At 40.6% G+C, this 25317-nt stretch overlaps 1 protein-coding gene and 1 long non-coding RNA gene across 4 annotated transcripts in view; one reads left to right on the top strand and one right to left on the bottom strand.

Annotated features, from left to right (window-relative positions):
* Arl15 (ADP ribosylation factor like GTPase 15) overlaps positions 1–25317 on the bottom strand; it is a 368073-nt gene that overhangs the window by 187831 nt on the left and 154925 nt on the right. The window lies entirely within an intron of this gene.
* Positions 4338–21508, top strand: LOC116083805. The gene is made up of 2 exons (XR_004115920.1): positions 4338–4443; positions 21312–21508. It is a non-coding gene; the product is annotated as an uncharacterized LOC116083805 (long non-coding RNA).

Raw genomic sequence — 25317 nt, 5'->3', positions numbered from 1 at the left:
GGGACACAGAGCTGGGCAGCCTGGTTTAACTCCATGTACAGAGTTATTAGCACAATAATTTTTTATGACTAAATACTAAAATTTGTGAACCACTAAAATCCTGGCCTTTCATGTACCTGTATAAATCCACTTGGGTTCACTGCTCATGAGACAAAAGCAAAGGCAATGCGCATACTCATGGTGTCGGGGAGACATGGTGCTTAGGAGAAAAATCAAGAAGGACGGTTTTATGGAACTTGGTAGTTCTGATGGAATTGTTTTAATAATTGAATTCTGAATTGAATTTGCCCAGGAAGGGTGTGTGTATGTGCGCGTGTGTGTGTTGGATGTAGTTGGTTATATAACCAGAATTAGGTAAGTAATTTACTAATCTGCACCACATGATCTAATCCCAATCAGTTAATAACTATGCGTTTTAGTCACATATTGAACATTTGGCTCCTGTGTGTGACATACTGTGTTAAACGTAAAGGACCCAGACAGTGCAATTTGGGACTAGAGTTGGGGTACACTGGCTTGCAAAGGCCATTCATGTCTATTTCTTCCCAACACTACATTCAGTGATGTCCTACCATCAGCTCAAAATGACCCACGGTGGAAATATCCTACTAGTAGAAGTGAATCTCCCTGGCAAGCCAATACATCACTGGATAAATAGGGCAGCTCCCATTCTCAGTGAGAAACAGGAAATCTAGAGGTTCTGATCACAACTTATTAAAGTACCACCACTGATGTGCCCGCTTAGAGCAAGACAAATAAATTAAAAGTCAATACATGTGATAAGGCAGCTAGCATCTATTAAGTATTTACTATATTCCTGGCAGCATGCTGAGAGTTGAAAGGAGACCATACAATTCTTCCATTAACTAAGATCTGGAAGTTTAACTGACTTAGGTTCTGAAACTAATTTTCAGATCCTAAACTGTAAGATAACTCACCATTGCAGTATACTAAAGAGCCTAGATACATAAAAGCATTGGGGGGGGGGGGTGTTGAAAAATGGCCTTAAATAAACAAACAGGAGGGATGTGGACAGTGTTGAAAACCATTAGAAAGGATCAAACCAAGGAAACAACTGGATTATTTGACATATGAAATCGATTGCTGAAGTCATTAGGGAACCGACAGAATAAAAGAGCTACTGAGATTAGCCACACCTAAGGTGACGTTCCCTAGAAGCACAGCCGGCAATGGCCCTGCTTGCATGCATGATTATAGAAAGAATGCTGTCAAGAGAAGTCAGGAGTGAAAGCAGTAAACTAGATGGGGGGCAAAATGGTGGTAAAGATCTGATGTCAGAGATCTCACCCCTGCTTGATCCTCCAAGGATCTCTTAGAGTCTGGACCGAATCATGTAAGACCTCCAGTCCCAAGGCCAGGATATCTCTGTATAGTTACTGGCTGTGAGCCACCCCTAGGTACTTGTAGGGGGCTGGGACCAGATCTCATAATTTCCCAACGTATCTGGCTAGGGCAGTTCCTGTCAGCCAAGAGTGGTCCTCTGGAGAAGGGTACAGGTGTGAGTCATTAGCAGCCAATAGCATAGCAGCTGGGAGACGGATGCACTGGCCCAGTAAAGGAGATCTGTGTATGATACTGACAGCATCTGTTACAAGCTAAATCCAGACACTATCCATATGCTAGAAACCCATCCATAAGTCTGCGGGACAGAAGTGACAGCCGACTCATCCAGTGAGGACTATTTAAAAATAACAAAGGACCGTGTGTGTATGCACCAAAATTTACTACAAATTTTACTAACATAAAAATGTGAGATACACAATTTTCATGTAACAATGCAAGTATTTGTTCTACTGCCAATTCCACAAAGCCGATGAGAATGTACAGAATGTTTTCATTGATTTTGGAACTGTAGAAAAACCAGTGGATGCATATCACCAATAACTAGTCCTTCCATGCCTGGTGATGGTCGGCTTAAGTGTCTTATAGGGACTAATTCACTCAAAGACAACCTGATGAGATAAGTAATAGATTTTAAAATTAAAGATATATTTGTTTTTACTTTATGTGTATGAGTGTATTCTCTGTGCATCATGTATGTACAGTGCTGTCAGAGGCCAGAGAGGACATCAGATCTCCTGGAATTGGAATTGAGAAGGTTTCAGCCACCAAGTAGGTGCTAGGAACAGAACCTGGATTCTGTGCAAGGGCAATACAGTCTTCATGGCCTCTACAGCTCCAGAGATAGTTACTACTATCATTTTCAAAGTAGTAATACAAAAACCAACACACAAACTATTATATCCAAGACTATGCATTCAAGATTCAAAATTCAAAAGTCTAAATGTGATTGAGACAGAGTGATTACTGACCAGAAGTGATGAGCTAAACGAAAAACTATATTGCCACATAAGTCACGGTGACAGGGAGGGGCTGGAACAAATGGTACCTAACATGCACATGCACACACACATGCATGCACACACACATGTATACACACCCCAAGTGGCACTACTTGTAAAACATTTCCCAACCAACTGACCCAATCAATACTTTTAAAGAATCTAGTCCATACAAGATAATAAGAAGGGTGTAAAAAGATATACTTAGAAAGCTATTACTTATCTTAATTCAAAATATAAAATCTTATAAAAGTACATTGAGTATAAGGCCTATAAGTCTATCAGAAGGCGCTGATGTTCTCCTTCTCATAAAGGTGTGATGGTGCACACCATTAATCCCAGCACTCCAGAGATAGAGGAACTCTGTGAGTTCAAGGCCATCCTGGTCAAGGAAGAAAGTTACAAGGACAGCCACGGATGTTATAGGAAGAATCCTTGTCTTGGAAAACAAACAAGAAATAAACAAAAACTCATATCAGAAGGAACAAATATACCCACACACTGAATGATGGCCAGGGCACCAATTATAAAGAAGAAAACACTGGACACATATTTAAGAAACTCATCCACTGGAAATTCAGGGGACACAATGGCAATCCAATTCAGTCATCTCTTTCAAAGAGAAACTAGACTTTCATTTGCCACATTTCCAAATATGTAAGGCTTCAAAATGGTGAGACAAAACGACAAGACCTCAGTCAACAGTACTGATGAATGGGAAAAAAAACAGGAAAATACTGTACTTTTTCAAGTGTTCTTTGTATGGTAGAAGATATATTTTATTGTTAAGAGTGAAAAGAATTTTGTTCTCTTACAATAAAATCTCCATGAAACCTTGGGAATGCCTGAATTTCTTCACAAACATCAAGTTTGGAATCCTAAACTGCAATTTATCCAAAAGCCAATGGCTTTCGTTAGCAGCAGCCTAGTCCAGACTGGGGCCAAGGAAACCAGTAAAGAGAAAATGGGTGGCAGGGTGGACAACAGCTGAGGTAACAAAGTAAAATGAGAAATGGTTGTGTTAGCCACCAAGCTACCAAGTGCTTTGAGGATGGAGATGAATTGGGAAGGCCATGGCCTTCTATTTGATGGTCACATTCCACCCAGGACTGAGAGGAAAGAGTTTATTTCAGCTTACACTTCCATACTGCAGTCCTTCACTGAGGGAGTCATTCGGGAAGGTGGGTAGGAACCTAGAGGCAGGAATGGATGCAGAGGAAACTGATTTGCTTATAATGCCACACATGGCTAGGGACTACTGTACGGGTAGTGTCACTGTAGATCCCCTGCTCAGCTAGCTGTCTTAGAACATCCAGGGCCACTTGCCCTGGGGTGACACTGTTTACAGTTAATTGGGCCCTCTTATCTCAATCAATTAAAAAACCGTACCACAGGTCAATCTGGGGATCAGGAGGAATTCTCTTCAAAATGACTCAAGCATAAGTCTAATTGACTTAAACTAGCTAACAGAAACACACACACACACACACACACAGACAGAGAGACAGAGAGACGGATCATGACTGCCAGACAGACAGAGAAAGAGGAAGAGGAAGAGGAAGAGAAAGAGAAAGAGAGATGGGGGAGTCAATATTTTTAAGTTGTAAGGAATCCGGAGGGATCTAAAAGTTCATTCTAACAGCTACCGGGGAAGCTACATTCAAGATACCTTAACAAGAATAGAGGAAAAAGAGAGACAAAACATGCTCTCACGGTCAAGACCATATCCATGGCAAACTTTGGATGTTAATATTTTCTAATTAGTCACCAATTTGAGTTGCAAATGGGACTTAAGTGACGATCTAAAGTAAATGACAGAAAGTATAAATATGCTAATACTTACAGTTAAGTACACCAAACAAAGAATCAAAAGAAAAAGGAGGAAAAAAAGGAAACCACAGAGCTGCAGATAATGAAAGAGCTACAGGAAAAATGACCTGGCAAGTTTCTTCTTAAAAAGCAAACATGTGGTATTGAAGGAGAAACCTCCCCTCACCACCCTGACAATGGAGGACTACCAAGCTGAAAAAGACAGTCCCAGAAACACAGCAAGCGTTCACCAGCCACAGAAGAGCAACAGGTGAGTGCCATTGATTTTCATCTTCTCTAGCACACCTACAGAGCACATAACCTATTCCATCACACTGAGCCTCCCTTTGCCCATCCCACCTTTACTGTTCTCACTGAATAGGGGCAGGACTGGGTCAGAACATAAGAACTGTGTTCCAAGTTCAGTGAACAGTGTGCTGGCTAGTTTCATGTCAACTTGACACAGCTATCATCATCTGAGAGGAAGGAACTTCGAATGAGAAACTGTGTCTATGAGATCAAGCTGTAGGCAAGCCTTGCAGAGCATTTTCCTAATTAGTGATCGTTGGAGGATGGCCTAACTCCTCATAGATGGTGCCATCTCTAAACTGCTGGTACTAGGGTCTACAAGAAAGCAGGATGAGCAAGTCACAGAGGAGCAAGCCAGTAAGTAGCATCCCCCCATGGCTTCTGCATCAGCTTCTGCCTTCAGGATACTGCCCTGTTTGAGTTCCTGTCCTGACTTCCTTTGATGATGAACTGTGATATACAATGAAAGCCAAGAAAACCCTTCCACCTGAAAGTTGCTTTGATCCTGGTGTTTCAACACAGCAACAGTAACCCTACCCAGGACAAACAGATAATAGACTTATGATCAATTTTCTTTCCAAACTGCAAAGAAGATGTTGTTTTTCCCATTGTTACATGGGGACTGTCTCCCCAGAAAGTCAGAGTAGCTCCAGGGCTGTTGGAATGAATGGAATGTGCAATGTGAATGAGCATGCGTGTTTAAGAAATGATCCCACAGACTAACAGGAACAGAGAATCTGCACCAGGTGAATGGCATCCTCAAAGAATGTAAGCTGGAAGAAAACAGAGAAGGGTGAGGAGGTGTTGCATCCTCGTTATGATGGGCATGTTACATGAAATACAGTCACAAGCTAAAAATACATATGAAGGTAGGACATACGTGGGCTCTGTTGGCCAGGCAGAGTGACAATAACTGAAGAACTGTGCATCCCTCAGGAGCATGATCTGGGATGGTCTGTCTAGGTTAAAGGCCCCTGTCTTCTGTTCAGTGCTTGTGAGTAATTCTTTCAGACAGTTCCACCTACCCAAAACCAAGCTTCTGCCAGGCTCAACCTGTCAAACCTCCAGCATTCCCAAGCCTTGGAGATTCAACAAACCTTACCAGGCCCTAAACAGATAGCTAACTACATAGCCTGAAAAAGATGAATTATTACAAAGACCTAAACTTCGTATTTTATAATTTACAAATTGCAAATTATTACACATATCCATATGGAGAAAATGTTAGGTGGGAACAGTTAACTAAACCAAACCAAAGGTTAGAATCACGCAAGCAGACAGCTTCTGTTTTCTTTCTTGGAATCTCCAGCACAAAAAAAAAAAAAAAAAAAAAAAAAAAAAAAAAAAAAAAAAAAAAAGTCTGAGGGATAAACACAAGAGACCCTAGAGCCAGAGTGAGCCAAGTGTATCAGGGTAAGATGGAGCCCAAAGGGAAGGCCACCAGCCAGGAAGCACTGGGGTGACATGGTTTATCCTGCTAGTGATCTCAGAGCCAGCACCGAACAAGCACAGTGGTGAAGGAGCAGGTCTTACCTATACATCCACCAGTCTGCTGGATGAACACCACTGAGGAGGGTAGATGTTTCCTTCCCAGCACTATCAGGCTGCCTGGGGGAGCTTGGCAATGAAAGAGCCAGCAGTAATAGAAAAATCCCCAGGCAGAGAACCTAAGGTGCTGGCAGTTTGATAAGTGGGGTTATGGGCAGACACCAACAGGGCCTCCTTCAGTCATGCAAGGAATAGCACAGGTATCAATTCAGGCCATCTGACCAATGGTTGGCTCAGAAGCAGAGAAGACCAAACTATAAATTACAAGAAAGTGAAAAGCAAGACTTGGTTTTCATAACATCCACATCCTCAGGACAAGAGATGGCCAATATGCCTGCTACCATTAAGCAGCAGCTCTCAAAATCTAGCCTTTGAATGTGCTTCAGGAGGCCCAGAAGCCCGAACTAAGTAACAGCCAGACTAGGGACAGCAGGTTGTTTTCAAAGTTGACATTTTCACACTCTCTGTGGAGCTGATGTAACTAACATTGCTGGCAGGTGACATGAATGTAGGCTGGGGCAGCAGGCCTGCAAGCATGCATCCCTGACTGCCATACACTTTCAGAAAAAAGGGGTACCGTCATTTTAATATAAGGATATCTGAATCAGGAAGTAAAAATTATCAGTCTTGTTAAATTAACCCACAGGCATCTTTTTTATTAACATTCCGTATGACTTAAGCAGTAGCATGCAGCAAGAATTCTTGTGACATACTGGCCAAGACAACTGTTTCGAGGATCACTTGTGCAACTGTTAAGAGTTTTAAGTCAAACCACCTGCTTTTTTTCCTTTCTCTTTTTACCTGGAATTTTAATGGATTCAGACTATGATTTATGCTACTTTGTGGAAAATAAGCAACAGTATTCATTGTCAAGGATAAATTTTATTTTCAAGCAAAAGCCAGAGTTCTGGAAAAGTTGTATCTGCTACTGTACATTCAATAGCTTCTCGCTGAGGAAGACTGATGGTAATCTTAACAGATACATATTTATAATGCAACATGTCAATATTTGGAAAAGCCAAAGAGCTTGATGAATCGAGATCTTTGAAATGGCTGGTAGGTGAGGCTAAAAAGCCTTGTGTAGATTTAAAAAAACAAATAAATAAAGCCCTGATATAAGACTGTTAGGGCGGATATGAAGGACCAGAAGTTTGCTGATTTGAATCCATTCTGCAACTGGCGTTCAGGAGTATACTACTTGATGGATTTCAGAGGAGTGCCAGAGAAAACAACCAACAGTTATCAAAGAAGACTATTAAAAAGACGCCTTTCTTTTAGAACTGCATGTCTACGTGAGTCTGGATTTTATCCACATGCTCCAATCCAAAGTATACATAACAATGGATTAACAACTGAAGCAGATATGAGAACCAAGCCTCTTCTTCTATGACTAAAATGGATATGTCATCATCTATATATTTGTTCTTAAATATTAATTTTCATTGAAATGCTGTTTATATTAACATACAAGTTTATAATTATTCCTTTTAAAGGATTTTAAAAGTACATTTCAATTTTATCAGATTTAACTTGTAACAGGGCAAATACTGATCCATAGAGACGATATAAAAAGGAAGGCATTTGGAGGACTCACTTAGTTTTAAAAGCATGAAGGTGCCTGAGACCCCAGACAGGCTTTACAACTATATACACTCACTGTCTGTCAAGATTCAGGCATTTAGGGTTTTATTTGAAAAGGAACACAAATCTTACTTTGAATTATCTTTATCCTCACTCTGTCTCATGTTTAAAGACAGGATGATGGGAATGAAGGCTCAAACACTGAATGATCACACTAATCTTCATAGTCTTCATATGTTCAAGTTAGAATCTAACATTGCAAGGTCTAGAGAGAGATTTCTGCAACGTCTATAGCGGAAGAACGGAATCTTCAGCTAGCACAGCAGTGGACGATTCCAAGGGAGGTGGTCCTTAGCCTGTGTCATATAAAACAGAGCTTCAGACATCACTAATAAATGACACACCAGGCACCCTTTACAACATCACATTCAGCAGATCACCTCACAAGGTGAGGTGATCACATCACATCACCTCACAAGCAGATTTGAGCTCTCTGGTAGCTGCCTCCTGCTCTCTCTTCCCCTTCAGTTCCTCACTGGGCTGCTCACTTTCATTGCCTTCCATCTCCTTCACCAGAGCAGCTTTCAACTGGCTGTGGCACAGATCTAACACAAGCCACTAAAGACTTCTCCAAAAACTTAGCTGGAATTACATTAGCACACAGCCCAAAGATCTTACATACCCCCACTGAAAGGTTCCCATTGTATATTGCCCTCATACACCCCACAAATGCAACCGAGTTCTTCTTCCCCTGGACCCCGTCCAAGTTTCTCACCTTCCTGCTTTTGGGTCTGTTATCTCCTCTGCCTGGACTTCTGATACTATCAGCTGTACTCTGAGCCCTGACGCATTTAAACCACTAAGTGTCCTTCAAGGGCTACATCGAATGTTATCCACTGCACCATGTTTCCCTTGATCTTCTAGCAGGTAGTAATTGCTTCAGAGATGGAGCCTTTTATGCTTGGTTCTCTCTGTAATGCTTTTCTCTCTGTAGCATGGCTATCTAAATGCATACATCACCTTCCAAGTCATCTGAAAGCCACTGGGAAGGTTAATATATTTATGTATCTGGCCATCTCCCTATTGAAACATGTGAAACACAAACGTTTACATATGATTAGAATAATAAATACCTTTCAATGATTTCAACTTTTATAAAATGTTTATATTTCCCAAATGGCAGAGTGTACAATGTGTCTCACCCACAATCATTCCATGCTATAGAAGCAACTCATTGTTTGGTGGAAGGTGATGTTTGTTAGTATTGTTATTTGAGCTGCAGAACTTCTTTTTTTATTATTTTGATTTTTTTTCAAGACAGGGTTTCTGTAGACCAGGCTGGCCTCAAACTCAGAAATCATCCTGCCTCTGCCTCCCAAGTGCTGGGATTAAAGGCGTGTGCCACCACTGCCTAGCTAGTATAGTTATTTGAATTACATTTTTTAAGTTTCTGGCACATTCCAGTTCAGCTAGGCATCTCTCAACTTTCAACTGCTAATATTACATAGATTTCCTTAAACAGATACACAATGACTGTTCACTCTTCTAATATGTGAACACATGCAGCCACAATGCAGCATGTATTGAGCACTTCACAAATAAGCATTGCCCTGTGCCTTTGGGAGTCTTTTGGTGTAGTTCTTACATGATCCTGATACCTAAGCAGCACCTCAGGGAGACTGCAGACAGAGAAGGCTGTGGGGATGGCTCTGCAACAGATGGCCTTTGCACTCCTGTAAACACAAGGGACCGACCCCCCTCAACACCCATAAGCCCCAAGGCAATCACAACTGGCATTCTAAGTATTTATTAGCAGCAAATTTTGAAGCCACGAGGAAGATACAAAAAGCAAAGCTCTTCTGTAGTATTCAGAAAAAGAAAAACAAACAAACAAACAAACAAAACAAAACAAAAACCAAAAATCTGTTGGCCAGATTAGAAAAGCTAAAATGCGAATAATTCTGCTCAAAACTGCCACTGACCACCACAGCCCAACCAGAAGATCCAATCAGGAAGTTCCTGGTTGAAGGTACTGGGTGAGGGTATCTGTTACATATCTGCTGAAAATAAGTTATTTCACTTTGTCCAAATGTTCCTGCTTATGTCATAGCTTGTGATTTCTCTTCTTGTGACATACCTTAATTTACCTACCTATCTTACAAAAAAACTAGTAAGAGATGTATATGGTTATACATTAAGGTACACTCACAGGACTGTTAGGACAAACAAACAAACAAAAAGGTTTATCACAATATTTAGAATCTGTTGTGTTCACAAACATTAACTGTCATTTTGTTATTTTTAAGCTATTATGTAGTCACTATTTAAGCCTATAACTTTACAAACTCCCAAGCTACCTAGAGTTCTAAGACCTAGAAATATAAGACTAGAGAGCACTGGGAATTACAGTTCTCTCAATTCCCAAGGGAGCCCATGCCATGCAAGTAAACCAAGCATTGATTTGGGACGAAGCCTTTGTCTTCTGTAACTTTCTCCCACGGCCTGTATCTCCCTTAGCCTCCAGTCACTTTGATTCCTCTTTGTTGTCCAGATTTTGTTCCACCATTAAAAAAAAAAAAGTTATTCTTCACCTGGAAATGCTCAGTACTGGGCTAGATTTTTAAAGCAAACAAAAAGCACAGAAAGAAGTACAGTTAATCAAAGTAGTATTCATGGGACACTGTGATCTTCAAGGCCGACACACAGCCTACCATGAATGTTACTCTCTTCTTTCCCTCTTGTGGGAAGTCCCCAGATAGCCAAAATTCCATACCATTTCATCAGCAGCTCACATACAGCTCTCCTTTAAATAAATAGGACTGGATTATGAATAGCAGAAAAGCAAACCCAATCCTAGGCATGAAATGGCCTCAGCTCCTCAGGCATTCTTGCAACTATAACCCACCTCATGGCTCTTAAGCATAATTGTCTTCTCTAGGCAACTGTCTCTTGTCAACTTTGGTGGACACCCAACAGACTTCTTGTTTGTCAAGGTCAAATCTGCACCTCTAGGTGCCTGGTTGGAGCTGGTACAGAGCAGACAGTATTTGTTGACTATATTAATAAAAGAATGAATATTATGCTGGTTTATTCTTCACGGAGTTGAGTATAAACAGTCTCTTGCTTTTGTATATCTCAAACATAACTCTTGTATGTTCTCTCTCTTCCTTCTGCATTTAATTAAGTTCTGCTTCTTTCTAAAGCAGAGAAGTCCACCTTGTCCTTTCAAAAGGAAGCTCTCCCTTTATGCTTGCAAACTGCCACAGTGAATGGTGATAGTGGCAGGATCTTCCACTCCAGACACCTCTAGACAAGCACTCCCTAGAACTGAAGCTATGTGCATGAAGCATTAAAATCATATCTAAAAGTGATCACACTTCCTCTTTTACGCAATTACTATACATTAAAATAAGACTAGCCACGAAAGCACATGCACCACGCAAGAGATTTCGTCATACCAAATCCTATTATTAAGTCAGTAATTGTCAACTTTCATCTTTGATGCTGTGGGATCTATGCTATTATCTCAAAAGGCAAGTAGGACCCTCAAAATGAAATTAATTTTAATTAGCTTAAATATAACTGTGTCTGTGACACAGAGCACTTGGAAACAGAGGATAATAAAAACAGTGTCACAGTCTAAAACGATTAGGAATCAGAGAACTAGCAAAGAGAAGACAAATGAGTTTGAAACAGCCTGAGGTCAAGACCTCACAAATACAGTTTCCCAAGAAGAACTGGGCTCGGAAGAAGAGAGAGAGGCAGTAAGATTCAAATGATGCTATGCCTACTGCCTAAGTTGTATTTGTGTTTATTTTGGGCCAGTTAAGCAACACAATTGCCAGAAAAAGAAGACAGCATGAGAAGAAACATTTATTAGGTATCCAGTGGAGTTCCACAATGTTGAATTATCTTATAGCTGTGATATTAGGCTGGGACTGACCTCTTTTCATAGCTGGCTGGTAGGGAGAGCCGTTCGTAGCCTTACTCTAGATGAGTAAAAACAATGGTAAGGAGCGATTGAAAATGTCTTTTGATCTGCTTGACATAGCTTATATTCATTTTAAAATATTTTGCTTTCAATTCTAATCATGGGCTTACTATTAGTTTGAAAATTTCCTGCTCCACACTAATAGCTGATCATAAAGTGAAGTAATAGGGGGAAAAAACCCAAACAACCCACATCCTTCACCTTGCACCTATTCTTTGGTTGGGAGTGGTGCTAAGATTTCATCTCTTCCGTACTTTGAATGATTAAGGTCAAGAACCAGACTTCAGTACACAGTCTTGATCACAACTCTGCTAAGGATGTATCATTGCTAGTAATGGATGACTAAGAAAACATTCTAGACACAATTAGGTAGCACTAAGACAGTATCACATATTCTTAAGGTTTCCATAAAGTCAACAGTGACTACTTTTATACCTGCCATAGTGCTGCCACTGGCACACAAACATAGATTTTTAAGTTTACAAGAGCAAAAGTCTCCCAGGAAGGAGATCAGCCATCTTGACACAAATTACCCATGAGGCACAGGAACCTGATGTGGTGAAGGACAAGGCTTAATGTCTGTAAGATGTTGTCTGGAGCCTGGGCTTCTGATGTTGACACCTTTGTGTCATCTCTTCCCACTGATCACAAGTAGATCTAGGCCCTTTCATGTAACAATCAAAATATGAGAGAGCAGGGTAACATCATTTCTATATTGGGTTACAAAACCCTGTAACTTCCATTTCCATCTCCTCTCCCATGCTCCACTGCCTTTTTGGTTTACAAGCTTTCATCTAAAACCTTCCAAGGAACTGAGATTTCACAAGAGAACTTAGAGAAGGATCCCTGTGTGGATGACCAGCATCCAGCTGTATGAATGGCATCCCACTGTATGAACAGCACATTCTACTTTATCCACTCACTTGTAGATAAACATGGAAGCTGTTTCCATATCCTGGTTATTTTAAATAAACTTGATATTTACACCATCATGAAAGTTTGCCCTAGTTTGTATGGGTTTTACCGCTGTGAACAGACACCATGACCAAAGCAACTCTTATACGGACACTATTTAATTGGGGCTGGCTTACAGGTTCAGAGATTCAGTCCATTAACATCAAGCAGGAGCATGGCAGCATTCAGGGAGGCATGATGTAGAAAGAGCTGAGAGTTCTACATCTTGATCCTAAGACCAACATGAGAAGTTTGGCTTCCAGGCAGCAAGGATGAGGGTCTTACAGCCCATGCCCACAGTGACAGACTTCTTCCAACAAGACCAGACTTCTAATAGTGCCACTCCCTGGGCCAAGCATATTCAATCTGTCACAGTTTGTTAGAACAACATTTTTGGGATATTTTACCCCCTTACTTCTCTAAAGACAAGAGTCTCAATCAGGAGCCCAGGCTAACCTCAAAGTCAGAGTGATCTTCTGTCTCAGTCTTCCAAGTTCTGCCATCAGTGGTGTGAAGCTCCATGCCTGCCTGGGGTCCTCTTTTCAGGGTCTTAAACTTAAAAATTACTGCCCAAGAGTGAAATAGCTGGCAATAGTTATGGTACTTCTATGTTTAACTTATTGAGGAAACTCATGTTTAGTCTCCAACTTCAGGATAAACTTTTGAACAGCAATAGATAATGCACTCAAACACACAGCTAGGGAGTTGCTTTCTCCATGTGGATTAATAAACTACAGGGGCAAAGTCTTAATAAGTTACGGAGAGTGTTCTCAGCAGCCCATTCTTGCTCTGGCCAATGCTATTTACCGCACTCTCCAATGCTTCTTTCAAAAGTGATACCTGAAAACTAAAGTGTAGGAGGACTTCCTGAGTGCCACATATGCTGTGCTGTATTCCAGAGGTTTTAAAAAAAAAAAAATGGGTTCTGTACCACACACACACAGATCTCCAATGAGAATAACCTCTGCTGATATGCCCCTGTCTCTGTTTGTCATGTTCTTTTCTCTACACACTCATGTTGTCAGTGTTTATAGTCCCTGTTTCAGCTACATCTAATATCTCCAAACCACCATGCACATGTTCTACTATCATATCCAGGCATGGTGGAGGCCCAAGCCTTCAATCTCAACACTCAGGAGGCAGAGGCAGAGGCAGGTGGATCTCTGAGAGTTAAAAACTAGCCTGGTCTACAGAATGAGTTCCAGGAAAGTCAGAGCAAATAATGAGACCTAGCCTCAAGAAACCAATAAGTAAGTAAGTAAGTAAGTAAGTAAGTAAGTAAGTAAGTAAGTAAGTGAATCAGTGAGTGAATGAATGAATGAATGAATGAATGAATGAATGAATGTTCTATCATCTGCCATATGTCCCCTTGTAGATGTGCTCCAGGTATTTTAAACTCAACTTGTCCCCAGATGGCCCTTACCCTTGCTATATTGCCTCCCTCAGAGGCTCCTAAATCTCCAGGCTGAGGGCTGATAGCCAAAAGTCAAATTGTGAATCTTAAGTCATTTTATCTGTTACTCTAATTCCAAAGAGTCTATAAACCATTCAGTCAACTATGGATATGCCAAAACTCCTGCAATTTTCCTTTGCTTCAATTATGACTTACTGAGACAATTCCAGTGATCACTTCAAATCTGAATCCAAATATTATTTCCCTACAAAAATTCCCTTGTATTTTTCACAAACCTGCTTCGTCTGTGTATTGTTATCCTAGAGGAAAATGTGTGTCCTTTCAATTGACAGAACTAGACATATCATAGGATTAATTCTGGGTATGTTGGGCAGCTATGACCGTGAGCAAACAGTCTTCACTGCATTCATGTGTGCTCAAATAAAATGATATGACCTATGTCTACTACATCAACTACAAGATGTTTACTGAGCGCCTCCTATACATCACACAAAACAGTGGGAGTCACAAATCCTGTGGCAAACCAATTAGACTTGGCCCCTGCCTGATCCATTGGCTCATAGGTTAGCAGGTCACCAACTCTGTAATATCTGTATGCCTCTATCTAGCACATTTAGGCTTTGTGAAACTTCTGAGTAACATCAGCCTGCTCCCTAAAAGCACAATGATTTTTCTGCCTTTCAAAGTATTACTCACATGGGGAAGTTACACTTCTGTGAGCCTTTAAAATAAATATTATTGCCATCATCACTACACTAAGAGCAGGCAAACAAAGTAAATCCTATTCTTATAACTCAAACCTAAACAGCCACAGGATACACCAACTATCCAGAACACAACTGAAAACTAGAAGCTGTGGGGCGGCAAACAGAAATGTCCTCAAACTAACATCCTAGAGCTCACTTGCCCAGTACACTGAAAGGCCCCCAGGGCCCACACAGAAATTTTGCCTAGAGGAAAAAAAATGTGATCACACTTAATTTCTTGGCTCTCTACTCAGAGCATATTAGAAGCAGTAAATCATTTGTGGGAAATGGAGGGAAGAATGAATCCACTAGAGAGAGGGACATGGACAGTAGCAAAATAGAACAGAGACAGGAATCTACAAAGGAAGAAACTAAAAAGCTAAGAAAATTACAGAAATGAGAGCACAGCGGTTGAGACTTAACACAGCGCTGAGAAACCATTGTCTCGATGTTGCTCAAACAAAATGATGAATTACACTCCTGAGACTTTCATTTTTGTTATAGGGAGAAATGAACAGGCAGATGTAATCACGCCTAAAAGTGTGGTGAAAACTGCTACCCAGTCCTGGCAGCCCTCAATCTGATCCAAAGGAACTTCTGATTCCTTCTCTGAACTATTCTGAAGTTGTCTACGGATGTTAATTTCGTTTCCTTTGCATATACCTCTAAAGATAAGATCCTTTAAAAAACATAACCAAATTCTCATCATTATATCGAGAGAAAATTAAGATCAAATTGTTAACTTTTTAACCTATTCCTTCTATTAAAATCTATAAAGATATTAAATCAGGATTTTTTTGTGTGTGTGTGTGTGCAATTAATGTAAGTGGTTGAATGCCAGGGTACATGGGGAGCTGTGGAGCACCTGTCTCGCTAACCTAACGTCTGCTTGAGATGGAGCGGCTTTAAATTATGGTGCTTTGGTACTTACACTAGGTTCTTTAATCAAGGGAAATGCTTTTTTAGAAAATCGCTCATTAAGATAATTTTGTTTAGTCTACAACAGCTCCTTCAGATGTGAAGTGTAATAACTTGATTACTATTTGAGCAGTATTCTCTCCCTGAAAGAAGGATCTGAAATGATAGATATACTTACTGAGAGAATCCCATGTCAAAATCCAGGGTTCCCACAGTGAACTACAATTGTTTATCATAAAATCAAAAGCAAGCGTGGTGGCTCAGACCTGAGACATCTAAAAATCTGTCTTTGGTGACTGAGCAAGAAAGAAAGAACCTGAGGTGCAGACCTACATCTCTGCTTTAAACCCAACCCTGTGGTTTTGAAGGCAAGGTTAATATATGGGACTCTTGGGATTTCAACTGAGAAAATCAAACATTTATGATACCTTTAAAGGGGAGTCTGCATGTGCACGGGAAGAGAACAAAGTGGTTGGTTTTCTGGGCAAAATACCTCAAAACAGCTTTCAGTTGGGATTTGAGAGAAACAATGATAAAACAGAACACTCATGGGCTTCCAAACTCAGATGTGCCGTGAGTCTTGTAGCCCTCAGACAACTAGTGTGGCCCGAGTCATGTGTCCCTACGTCTATTCCTCACCTCCAGTACTTAGCAGTTTCTGTTCATATTTATATACCAAGAAAATATGATCATTTCAATGTATCTGATACTATGGAAATGCTGGAGAAGCATTAGTCAAAGAATGGGGCCTGCCATACAAAGTTCTCGAGGACCTGACCCACACATACCATTTGCAAACCTTTACATTTTTCACCCAGTGTCAATGATTCTTCCTTACTGCTATTGTCTGTGAGTTTCTTTTTTGCTAAGATCTTCTTTTTCTCCATTCTTAACGATAATCTATTCACAAGGCCGGTATTAAATACCACTAGAACCATACAGTGATTTTTTTTTCCCCATAGTATCTGGGCACAATCTTCACCCCACTATTCGACCAGAGTAATCTATGACTGATGTTTTTTAATGTTATATATGAATTTCTATTTTGTAATCTTGTTATTTATATACAACATCTTTAGCTTCATCAATTCTAGTAAAAATCTTGACTGGTGAGATTCAAGTGAATTTCTTCTACCAAGATTTTTGATGTGATCCTTTGGGTTCCAAGTACTATTCTAGGGGTAAAGAGATGCCCAACATTAACATGGCTACATTGCGATCAGACACAGCATTGTTCTTAAAGCCCTAGTACTATAATAGAACAAGTCACTGATGTAAGAGACGCTTCCCCTGGAAAGCAAATGGTCATCACTTGCAATGATGTCCAAACACATAGAAAATCAAAAGAAATAACTGGAAGACTTAGAACTAAACTGGCTCTACTGATAATTAGAAACAAATTTAAATATTTTCTAATTTCTCTAAAATACAATGGAAAAATCTCTGTAGTAACAAAACATGCTAATCTGGAAATACATCCTGAAGTTTATGTAAGTGGTATACACACATGTATATACAGCCTAAACACCATGGTGCCAGAGATGCTTAGTGGCTAAGAGTGTGTACTGCACTTCCACAGGACCCCCGTTTAGTTCCCAGTACCCAAGTCAGAAGATAACAACCTGTAACTATAACTCCAGGAGGACTCAATGCCTCTGACTTCTACTTCTGAGGACACTGGCACACACATGCACAAATCCACATACACTGAACATACACTGGCACATAAACACATAACTAAAAAATAATAAAGTAAATCTTTTTTTAAAACCCATATCTAGTATAAACTATCACATGACATAATAAATTTCCAACTTCCTCCAAATTTACCAAAAACCTTAACACATTACCAATAAAAATCTGAAGAAAAATTTTCAAGTGAAATTTCACATAAAATCACTGGTATAAAGTAGCCAAATGTATAAAGAGCAAAATGATGAAATATGAATAATTACCAACAGACTGTGAAATTAAAATTTTTAATTTAAATTTTAACAAATAAGACATAAAATTATATGGTAACATCTTCCTGAATTATCTAAAAAATGTAAATGATGTCTTAAAGCAATTAGAAATATGAAATCAGAAGATAAAAGAATATAATCCTAGTAGAAATATAAATCTATGTAACAACAGGAACAAAATATACTCCTAACATGAATATAAATTGATCTATAAAGTAGTTTTTTACTACGTATTAGAGCTTTAAAATATTTTGATCTGCAGGAGCTAGAGAGATGACTCAGTGGTTAAGAGCAACCGTTCTTCTTGCAGAGGACTGTATCTAACATCCAAACAGTAGCTTGTACTTGATTATCTATAGCTCCAATTCTAATGTATCTGACCTCTTCCCCCAATATACACAGGCAAAAGGTATGGTATGCACAGGTTGCACATACATGCAGGCAAATACTTAAACACATGAAATAAAGATACATCTTTAAATAAAAATTTTGATCCTAAAGTTTTGTTTTTAATATTATCTAAAGAAATGCTTTTTAAAAAATCACTAAAAATGTAAGTTTGGTGAGGAAAATCTCCTAGATTATTGTCAACAGTATACTATATACCCAAGTATAAAGGGTAATATTTACAATTATACTGGATATCTGAGACATAACTGCCAAAAGCAGAAACCCAGAGTTAAGCTATTTTATCATTACTTATTAGACATTATCAAGCCAATTAAGAACCCAACATTCTCCTCAAGTGATGGCACCACATTTGTTAAGACAACACTACCAGGAGTCAATAGACTATTATAAAACAACAAGCTAAGAGGTCATGAAGGAGGGAGGGAGAAGTGTTGGGGGCAGAGTTGGAAAGGTGGATTGTGGGAGGATATATTCAAGATACATTGTGTATACATGTATGAAACTGCCAATAACAAATATTCTTAAAAAATTCTCTGCAATTCAAATGAATTAGGAAAATTGATATATAGATTAAGTCAATGCGATGGTTAATGTTGACTGTCAATTGGCAGGGTCGAGAATCAACCAGAAGACAAATTTCTGAGCGTGACTTGACTGTGAGGAAATTTCTGAATAGAGTTAACTAAAAGTGGAAAGATCTTCCCTAGCTGTAGGCAGTACCATCTACAAGCTAGGATCCCAGAATACATGAAAGGAGACAATAAATGGATATGACAATTCTAGTCCCCCTCCCCTTGCCCTGCTTTATGACTGTGGATGCTATCTGATCAGCTGCCTGAAGCTCATGACACCATGACTTCACTGCAATGATAAGACTGTACCCTTGAGCCATGAGCAAATAATAAGTGCTTCCTTAAGTTACACTTGTCAAGTATTTTATGGAAGAAATGAGAGAAATAGCTAGTCTAGAAGTACAAGGTGGAATACCTCCCCAAGTGGCTTTAGTCATTGTGTATCATCATAGCAACAGTAACCCTAACTAGGACAAAAGTTGGTACCAGGAATGGGGGTATTGCTGTGGCAGAACTGACCATGTTGTTTAGGGGAGGAATGTGAAAGAACTTTGGAACTTTGGGCTAGAAAAGCCACGGAGTATTGAGAGTTCAGTAAACTGTTCTGTAGGAGCTTGGACAATAAGAATTTTGAAAGCAGCACAGATGATGATGATGGAAGACTGGCTTGTGAAGTTTCAGAGGGAAGCAAAAAAAGTCTACAGGGTCATTTGTGTGAAGAATCTGTAGTATCTGGTCAGCTGGAGCTGAAGAATTGGCTGTGATTAACATGAGCCCAGAACCGTTAAAGTAAATCTTTGCTTTGCTGGGACAATGGATGCTGGTCAACTGTGGCTAAAGAATTAGCTATGACTAAGAGAACACCATCATTGAAATGAAGTCTTCTGGGAAATGTTTCCTCGGGTCAGCACACAAAAGCTGTGTTCTAGAAGTGGTCAAGGTTATACAACTCATACTGACAGCTGAACTTGGTAACTAACGTAAGAGTCATTGTCACCCGGGTGGTACTGGTTTAGACGGCTGAAGAGCCTGGAAAGCAGCTGAGGCTTAGCACTGTCTGGTGGGGCTGGAGTCCCCGAAGAAAGCCCAGGAGAGGCTCTTAGTGACCATGACAGGGAACCAATCCTGGAGTACTTGGTGGCTCAGGCTCGGGTATATAAGGGGCTGTCTCCAGACAGTCGGAGCCACTCCACGGAAGCAAGCAGACCTGCAGCACCTAGGAAGAAGAAGCAGAAGAAGAAGAAGCAGAAGAAGCAGAAGCAGAAGAAGCAGAAGCAGAAGCAGAAGCAGCAGCAGCAGAAGCAGAAGAAGCAGCAGTAATATCAAGAACCGTGCCATCAAGGAGAGCTGACACTTAACCAAGGAGAGCTGTAATACCTAGGTACCTTAAAGAGCTGTAACACCTGGGTACCTAGGAGAGCTGTAACAAAAGAATATTCCTGAGTAAACCGTCGAGAGAAGAAGTCCAGGTGTTCGGTCGTTATTGCTGCTGGTAGGCAGCAGAAGCGCCGCACATTCCAGCAAGGGACCCCAGCAGTTTTCGAGATTTCAGTACCAGAGGATGGCCACCAACAACAGCAGCAGGTGGATCAGAGCCACCCTGAGCTTAGAAGACAAGCTGTGTGTGTTGCAAAGGGTGGAGCTGGAGAAGTGATCCGAGCCCTTTGGAGGAGCCCAAAAGATCGTGAGTGAATCCCAGATAATTGGATTTATATTTTGGAAGTTCGGTTTTGCTTTGTTCAGCTTGTGACTATGCCTTGGTTCTTCTTGCCTGAAGTAATAAAGTACTTAATTTATTACTTTTTTTTTTAATTTTACAGGAGCCCACAATTGAGAGATTTTGAATTTTAAAAGCCTTTGGATTTTAAAGATACAGAATTCTTAAGCATATTAATTTTTAAAGGCTGTGGGACTTTTAAAATTTAGAATTTTTATATTGTAATGTTCATATTAATGTGTGATTTTGAGGAAGAACAAAAAAGAAAAGGTTATGGCTTAACAATAACGTCTTTGTGTGTCAAACTGACAAGGGATCAATTGTGCTGGCTACTTTTATGTCAACTTGACACAGCTAGAGTTATTTGAAAGGAGGGAACCTCAACTTAGAAAATGCTTCCTGGGCTGGAGAGATGGCTCAGCCGTTAAAGGCTAGGCTCACAACCAAAAATATAAGAAAATGCCTCCGTAAGATCCAGCTGTCGTGAATATTCTTAATTAGCTATTCATGTGGGAGGGCCCAGCCCATTGTGGGTGGTACCATCCCTGGGCTGGTGGTCCTGGGTTCTACAGGAAAGCATCCTGAGTAAGCCAGTAAGCAGCACTCCTGCACAGCCTTTGCATCATCAGCTCCTGCCTCCAGGCTCCTGCCCTGACTTACCTCAGTGAGGGACTGTTACCTGGGAGTGTAAACTGAAATAAACCCTTTCCTCCCCAAAGGGCTTTTGTTGTGATGTCTCATCACAGCAAGTAACCCTAACAGGGACAACAGTAAGTAAGGAGGAGGGACAGGTGGTACCGATGAGTACAACCACTCAAAGGAGACACAAGTGGAAAATAGAGGCCACTATCTATACAAGTATGGTTGATGGCCAAGTGTGACTTGCCCAGTCTTCGTAACAAACACAACAATAGTGAGAATCACAACATCAGAGCGAGGTAGTATTAGACACATGATATCATAACAGTCTCAGGTCTGATCAACATGTTTCTTACTCATTTGATGTTTTCATAGCAAGGATGGATAGAAGACAACGATGAATCTTACTGTCTGGATTTGACTGTGACTGTGATGGTTCACGTGTTATCCCAGAAACCACAACACCCAAAACCGTCACCAACTTTAACTTTTATAAAGCTTTTCAATATCATAGCTAAAAAAAAAAAGGAAGATGAAAAAGGAAGGAAAAAAAAACGAGCCATCATCCAAAAGAGAAAGACAATACAGGAGGAAAGGGGAAAAGGAAAGATTCCCATGAATTTACACTTGCAAAAATACTAAGAACAGATAAAGGGGGAAGGAGGTGCGGAGCAGAAAGGACTGAAAAAGGATGATTCTCACTCTGGAAAGAGTTCAGAGGAATTTCTAGTTTGAAGATTGAGTGCAACTCAAGTCTACAGATCTAGACAGATCACCTACTGAGATAGCAGAACCTGGTGTCATCTCCAAACCGCTCCAAGCAATGTTATCAAACCACTGAGAACGGGGACATTACCGGAGGATTGCTGATGAGCAAACTGGCCCTGGACTGAAACCTTCAGATTATGATGAACTACCACAGGTGCACCACAAAGAAGCCCCAATAACCCTCCATTCCTTTTGGAGGGGTGTTCCAGGGTTCTGGGTCCACTTGGAAAGTGCAAAGCTATAAAGATCATTTCAGGAAAATATCTAACAAGCCTTCTGTTGTGTCTTTGGCTAAGAATGAAACAAAAGGTAAAGGAAAGGCAGTGGTTAGGTAGCTAACGTCTGCCATGACTGGAAATTGATGGATCTACGCCAACATAGAACCAGTTACCTTTTCTATGGTTTCCAACCCACCTTCAGTCTCAGCGCTTTACACACAGCTCTATTATAGCAATTATCACACCACATAATAGTTAGGTAATTGCATGTCTATTATTCCCTGTGGCCTGTGAGCTCCCCAAAGGAATGATTATATTCTAGTCATCTTGTTATCTCTAGCAAGAAGCACAAGACCAGCACAGAGTAGATACTTTGACACATTTATATGTTTTACTTGAACAAAAACTTTGAAGGCATCACATTAATAATTACAGATGGCCCAAAGCTGAAAGAAACTGCTAATACGTTGGGTGATAAAATTTTAAACATTAAAAAAAAAAAAAATCCATGACAAGCTGAAACCATAAGCCAGTATTTACACAATGAAATTTAATAGCAATATAAGTAATAGCTAGTATTTGAAATTGACTGGGGAACAGAAACAGCAAGACCTGACAAAAAGCAGCAGACTATTTTGAGGCATACCCGATGTGAGCCAATGGGGTGTGAGGTCATGGACAGCTGGCACAAAGAGAAACAACACTGGAGGCTGAAGATACCAACACCTATGAGACCATGAGACATAGCACTGCATTCTGAGCACTTCATAGGGCCCCATTTTAAACTTGTCTAGAGGGCAGCCACAACAGAAAACAATTAGAAGACCATGTCATGTGAAATACAGAAGAAATGGGAAATATTTAGGTTTGAAAAAAATCTTTCAGAATGAATAACAGCAAGATGGACATGTCTGGACAATGTATTTGCCATCATTGCCCCATGGACACAATTGTGTCCATTTTGCTAAGCAAGTGCACACTCATGCACATACTCATTTGCACACATATACACATATTTTCACACAAGATTTCCAGGATATTGATTTTTCTATCATGCTAGTCTTGAATTTGAGACAGTGCAACATCATGTCAGGGATTTCAAGACAGTGTCTGTCTGTCTGTTTGTTTGTTTTTATAAGTTTGGTTTAACGGGTTTGAGTGACAGCTAAATTAATATGTATTTTTAGATCATTTTATGAGATTAAATCCTTGGGAGGTAAACTACTACAAGATAACTCGAATGACCTCCAAGGCTCATCTGTGAAGTCTGTCTGACACAGCTTTTGAGAAGGATGGCTTGGATGGACCACTGTGGCCACCACCTATCACTACTCAGGACTCTTAAGAGTGAGCTCAGAGGACCCACGGACCTCTGGCATGACTCACAGCAGTCAGATGGCAACAAGCAAGGCAGACCAGGCCCATCACTCACTATCAGATTAAACTGTACAAGTACCATCTTAGTGAGGGTCTGGAGTGCTGAGATAAAACACCCTGACCAAAACCAACTTGAGGAGTAAAGAGTGTATTTCAGCTTACAGCTTATCTTCTATCATCCATGGAAGTTAGGGCAGGAACTCAAGGCAGGAACCCAGGGGCAGGAACTGATGCACGGGCTATACTCCCTTACTGGTTTGTTCCTTGTGGCCTTCTCAGCCTACAGGACTACAACCCAGGAGTATCAGTGCCCACAGTGAGCTAGAGCCTCTCGAATCAATCCTTAATGAAGACAATGTGCCACGGGTTTGATGGGGGCATTTCTCAATTAAGGTTCCCTTTTCCTAAATGACTCTAACATGCATCAGGTTGACATAAAACCAGCCAGTACAAGCACATAAAAATATCTAAGCAATTGAGGATGAACTTGTAAACTCTGCAACAATGCCCTCATTCTTCCACACACTGACTCCTGGGATAACTTCATACACTTTTCAGCATGTTCACACATGAATGTATGACTGTATGTCCGCACACATGCTCATGCACACAAACACAAAATAAAGGCATGGAACTCTATATTTAATATGCCAAATACGTCATTTTTCTGACCATCCTTTAACTTCAATAAACACTTGTATCACAAGGCTACACATGTCCAAACTTAGGAAGAATTCCAATGGTATGTAAGAATTTGAAAGTGAACTGAAAATGTGACTTAGGTTCAGTAAGATATAAGCATGTCCAGCTTTCGATGCCTTTTGCCTAGATATAAAATATCATTTGTGTTTGGGATAAACAACCCAGTACCGTTAATGACAGGCTTCCAGCCACAGCCATCCACATTGAGATTAAAGCCATGAAATCACTGTGTCAAGATTCACACAAACGGATCTTTTAACAGATTGGTGGTGGTAGTGGGGAGGGGTGTATTGTCTCTGCTGTAGAAGTGAAACTGCGGGCCGGTTTCCTTCAGAGGGGGACATACATTAAAAAATGAATCTGCAGAAAATGTTACGCAATAAAACATCTGAGAGCACTTAGGCACTTGGGAAGACAGAACCCTGGGTTTTGAAGCGCATAGGAATAAAAGGTTAAACACAACTCACAGCCTGCTCTGAAACAATGAATACATCATAAAAAATATTTCTTTTTATAGCCGCAGGGCCGAGAGTTTTGCTGTTTAGATCTATCCCAGTGTACGAATCGAGAGCGCTGCCAGGACTGTCCCTTCTGACTTCGCTGGGAAGCTGGTCAGGGGAGTCGGCCTGGGTTCCTTTCCGCGGAGTTCAGTTTGCGTCCAAAACTGGCTCAAGACTCAGCTCTTCTTCAGCCACTCCACTGCTGCCTGCCAGTTGCATGGCTCCAAGTATTCCCCTTCCAGCCACAGATATTAAAATGTTTTGTTGTTTTAAAACTTGATTTAGAACTGTTGTAGATAGCTTTTTTTTTTTTTCACTTCAAGCTCCCCTAGGTCACTGACCTCCAGTAAAAAGTACAAAGCGCCCACTGCATACTAAAAACAGGGATGGGGCCAGGGAACCTTGAGGCAGCCGACAGGCTCTAGATTAGCCACGTCAGGCATTTTCTAGTCCCAAAGAAGGTTTCACATGGTCTGAAAGGGGCCAAATGATGCACATGGTCGTCCTGAGCTTGTTCCCTGTATCCTTCTCTGGTGACCTGCCCCACTGAACTCCCCGAACTAAAGTCCCACTGGAGCTGAGCAAGGAGGACAAGCCCTGTCTCTTGCAGGGTTCACTCTGTGCTACCCAGGGCTCTGCTCATTGGGAGAACGACCAGGCAAGCCATGAAGTATTCTCAGTTCCCATTGGCTCCTTCTTTCAAATGATGACCAGGTCCTTGTCTATCTGAGAAAAAGCCACAAGAAAAACAAGGCAGACAGAACCCCACTGAAAACGATAAAACCCGTTAGCAGCTGCGATGTCACTCAAGCTTAC

This window comes from Mastomys coucha, unplaced genomic scaffold, assembly GCF_008632895.1.
Source record: "Mastomys coucha isolate ucsf_1 unplaced genomic scaffold, UCSF_Mcou_1 pScaffold8, whole genome shotgun sequence".
NCBI classification, from domain to species: domain Eukaryota; kingdom Metazoa; phylum Chordata; class Mammalia; order Rodentia; family Muridae; genus Mastomys; species Mastomys coucha.
Note: the sequence above shows the minus strand (reverse complement) of the source record. Positions and strands in the feature narration are given on the sequence as shown.